Here is a 4,377-nt window from a genome sequence, read left to right as displayed (position 1 = left end):
ACAGAGTGACATTTCATTTATCCGGCTTTGTTGGAAGTTGAGTTGTTTTACCCAAGAGGATTTTCCATGCAATTGAAGTTCCCCTGTCTTCAGGCACTAAAATGTTGATTTTAACCTTTTCGATAGTGTGTGTTTGCCTGGTAATGGAAAACATGGTTCTCTGCCTTCTTAAATAGTGAGCATTCATCAACTTTTTTGGCAGACTAAGGCACACTTCCCTGTCACCATGATTTACTGTACTCTTCTATGATACAGTGGTGTTTTCAGGGACTCTTGCAGAATGTAAGGCTGCTTGTGCCTTTTCTAAATATTCTCAGACTCTGAAACTTGACGCTTGCTTGCTTTGATTTATTTTATTCCATCACTTGTCTTTCTTGTTACTGACAGCTCTCCTGGTTCTCAGCTGTCCCTACCTTCAGATTATAGGGGCTCCTATCCTGCTGCATCATGGGAAACCAGATGATTCCCCCCTGTCATAACTATGCCTAAGTCACAATAAATCAGTCCTGACCATCAAAATCAAAGTATATAGACTCTGAGTGTGGGCCTGATGGGTTGTCTCTGAGCAAAAGTGCTTAATGGCACACAGGATTTGTGATATATCTTAGCTTCAGAGAATTGTATTTCTTATTAATAGCCAATGTATATAAATCTTTATTCTGTGCCGGGAGCTATGCTAAGGGCTTTACATACGTGATTTTGACAGATGCACCAAGCCTATGATGTAGGATTCTTTTTTTTTTTTTGGCCGCACCACGTGGCTTGTGAGATCTTAGTTTCCTGACCAGGATTGAACCCTCGCCGCTGCAGTGAAAGTGCTGAGTCCTAACCGCTGGACCGCCAGGGAATTCCCTGATGTAGGATTCTTATCATCTCTATTATACAAACGAGAAAAACAAGGCTAAAAAGTTTAAATAATGTGTTCAAGCTCACACAGCTTTAAAAAAATGGCAGAGCCACTGTATTTGAGCCCAGGTCTTCGTAATACCAGAGATGGTCATTAATCACTATACTCTACTGCCTGTTTCTTTTGTGGTCCCATAATTGAGGCTACCTGTTAAATTATGGACTTAGAAGTGAGGAATGTGCTCCCAGCTAGAATTTACAATAATGTGCAGTGTGGTTGCAGCTTCTAAGACTGAAAATAGGCTGCTTACACGTGTAAATTTTCAAGCTCTTTTCCTCATGAGAAAAAAAAGGAGGCCAGGTGAAGGGCGAAGCACCAGGGAGAAGATCTGCTGCCCGTTTAGAAATTTCCATTTTTTCCTTCTTACACAAAGATACCTATGCCACATTCTAGCTCATGAACCTGGTAGGTCCACCTAACAGGATCACATTCTTCAGACCTTTCTAGCAAAAGGATGAGGACCTCTTTGCACTTACAAAGTACTGGATTCTTATCAAGTGAAATTAGTCTTGAGCTGTTCCACATAGAACCAGCACAGGGAGGGCAGCTGCACTTTGAAGTGGAATGGCATATGCCAAGTTGTGTGGATTATTCAGGAGAGCCAGGATCTAAACTCAGCTCTCAGGCAAAAAACACATAAGCTAAAATTACTCCAGAAAAATCACCTAGGGAGGCCCCTTGGTGGAGATGCTCACCAACTCTAAAGTCCCACCTGGGTGGTTTTTTCCCCCATTGTAGGAGCACAGTGGTTGAATAACAGATGATTTTTTTTTTGTATTTCATACTACAACAGACATTTTCCGCTTCTTAATATTTTCGCACAATTGTCAGATGAAATAGTAATCATTCCCTTCATGTGTATTGTGAAGCAAGGCATTAAAATGTGATGCCTGCTTTATTTCCTGTCAAAATAGCCTTCTCACCCTCTAAGGCAAGCTGTGTTCACAGCTGTTTGGCTGCTACGAAATCTGTGAGTAGAATGGACAGGGCCCCAGAGACAGGTCATTTGTAAAGTGTTTTTGCTGTTCATAAAAAGAAAAGTCTTATTTAAAAAAAAAAAAGCACCTGTTTACAGATATATATTGGTGGAATGTGTGTAAATTCAACTCCCAGTCCCATTCCAGCCAGTAGCACATACGTTCTGACCCCCTGGGCAGAATTTTTGCAAAAGTCCATCACTCTGGGTCTCACACCAAGAAATCTGCTTATTTCATACCTCTCAAAATGTACCTTTTTTCCCCCCTTGGGCCCCCAAATGCTGGTAAGCTCTCTGCCTGTGTCTACAACCAGAGAGAATGTGAGCTCTGGAGGGCTTTTCTAGGTCAAGGATGTTAGACGGGTGGGGCATATGTGCTGCCATCAACCATTCTTATACCCGTGGCAGACAGCACTAACGGATCACAGTGCTCTCTTGCTGAATGTAGGCACTGCTTTGGATCTTTCAGGATATAGTATCCAGTCTCAACTGAGCAGAACTGGCAAGTGAGTTATCCTGTTTGCCATCCTTGATCCATAAATTTGTAATCTTCTCTACCATCCACTCCACTCCCTGAAGGAAATGGGTTTAAGAAAATTATAACCATCTGTCCTTCACAGGCAATGCTTAGCTATGTTAAACATTAGCCGATTGTGCTTTTACCATTGTATGTTTGAAAACATACGTGCTTTAAGACATGTGACCCATCAAAGTTTTACATCCACTTACCCAGGGTTACATCATTTATGCCACCAATCACAGGATCATGCGTCCAAAAAAATGAAAGCATTTGGTGACTTATTTAATAACTACAGACCAACATATGCACAAAACCCATTCTTGAATCATATAGTTTAGAACTGATAAGCAGCATTTCTCTAACTGGTGGAGTTGATAGGGATTTTTTTTTTTTTTTCCTGCCCTTTGAATACAGTCTCAAACTGCTTCCTTTAAAAGTCAGGCTTGTGGTTTCAGAACAAGGTGATGTAGAATCATTTTTCCCTCCTCCTCAACTCTAAATACAACTTAAAACCTTGGAAATTTATTTAAAACACAATGATAAAAGGACTCTGAAAGCTGGAAAGAAGATGGTGGATTGATTAGGGAACCTCAGGATTTGAGGAACAACAATGTGGTGACTTTACTGGGTTTTCTTTTCATCTCCCACACCCGACTGGGCTCTGGAGAGGCCTGCAACCCAGAACCACCAATAGACAGAGACAGGGAAGAAAAAAGGAAGGAAGGAAGAAAGGGAGGGAGGGAGGGAGAGAGGAAGGGAGAAAAGCTTGCTTTCTCTGCCAAAGGACAGGGAAGGGGAAGCCTAGTAGAGACCTACTGGGGAGCTCCAGCCCTAGCTCCACACCTGGGTACCAGCAGGTGGCCCAGTTCATTCAGAGCAGGATTGAAGCCCTATGTCTCCCTGCCCTCCACCCAGTGATATTAGGAGACCCAGGCCCAGCAGTGTCTGCCTGCCCCTCTGCAGAAGGTGGTCCAGCAACACTGTGCAGCCCAGGGAAGCACCTTCTTACACTGCAGAAGACACCAGCAGGGATTGAGTGGGAGTCCTGGCAGCACCCAAAGAACAAGCCGACCAGAATAGTATTGCGAAGGCTCAGAAAACTATAATGTCATTGGAAATAAAACCCATAAAAGAAGCAGAAACTTATACACTACACCTAAACAGGACTCCTACCTAGAAGATGTAAATAGCATTAAGAGATTCCTAACATAATTACCCAAATATCCAAGATACAATAGAAAATCACTCATCATATCCCAAACCAGGAAAACCCCAAACTAAATAAGAAAAAAAAAAAATCAACCGATACCAATATGATATGATTCAGATGTTGGAATTTATCTAACAAGGATTTTAAAGCAATTGTAGTAAAAATGCTTCAACAATCAATAACAAATTCTCTTGAAAAAAATTTTTTTAAACAGAAAATCTTAGCAAAGAAATAGAAGCTATGAAAAATAACCAAATGGAAATTATAGAAATGAAAAGTTATTGTAAAATTAAAAACTCAGATGAACTCAATAGTAGAGTAGAAATGACAGAAGATCAAATCAGGGTACTTGAGGACAGATCAATAAAATTCACTCAATCTGAACAACAGACTGGGAAAAAAGAAAAAGAGAGAGCCTCAAGGACCCATGAAACAATAACAAAAGAGCTAACACTTGTATCATCAGAGTCCCAGAAGGAGAGGAGAAAGTGTGGGACCAAAAAGTACTCAAAGAAATAATAGCTGAAAGTTCCCCAAATTTGATGAAAGATATAAACCTACATATTCAAGAAGCTGATAAACTCAAAATAAGATAAGCCCAAAGAAATCCATACCAAGATACATCATAATTAATCTTCTGAAAACTAAAAACTAAGGGAAAAAAAATCTTAAGAACAGGGAGAAACAATGGGGAAGGAACACTAACACAAGTTCTATTTTAGTATTACTATCAAGGAGACTGTGGAGGCCAGAAAAAGTGACAC

Source organism: Balaenoptera ricei, chromosome 20 (assembly GCF_028023285.1).
Source record: "Balaenoptera ricei isolate mBalRic1 chromosome 20, mBalRic1.hap2, whole genome shotgun sequence".
In the NCBI taxonomy this organism is placed as follows: Eukaryota; Metazoa; Chordata; class Mammalia; order Artiodactyla; family Balaenopteridae; genus Balaenoptera; species Balaenoptera ricei.
Note: the sequence above shows the minus strand (reverse complement) of the source record.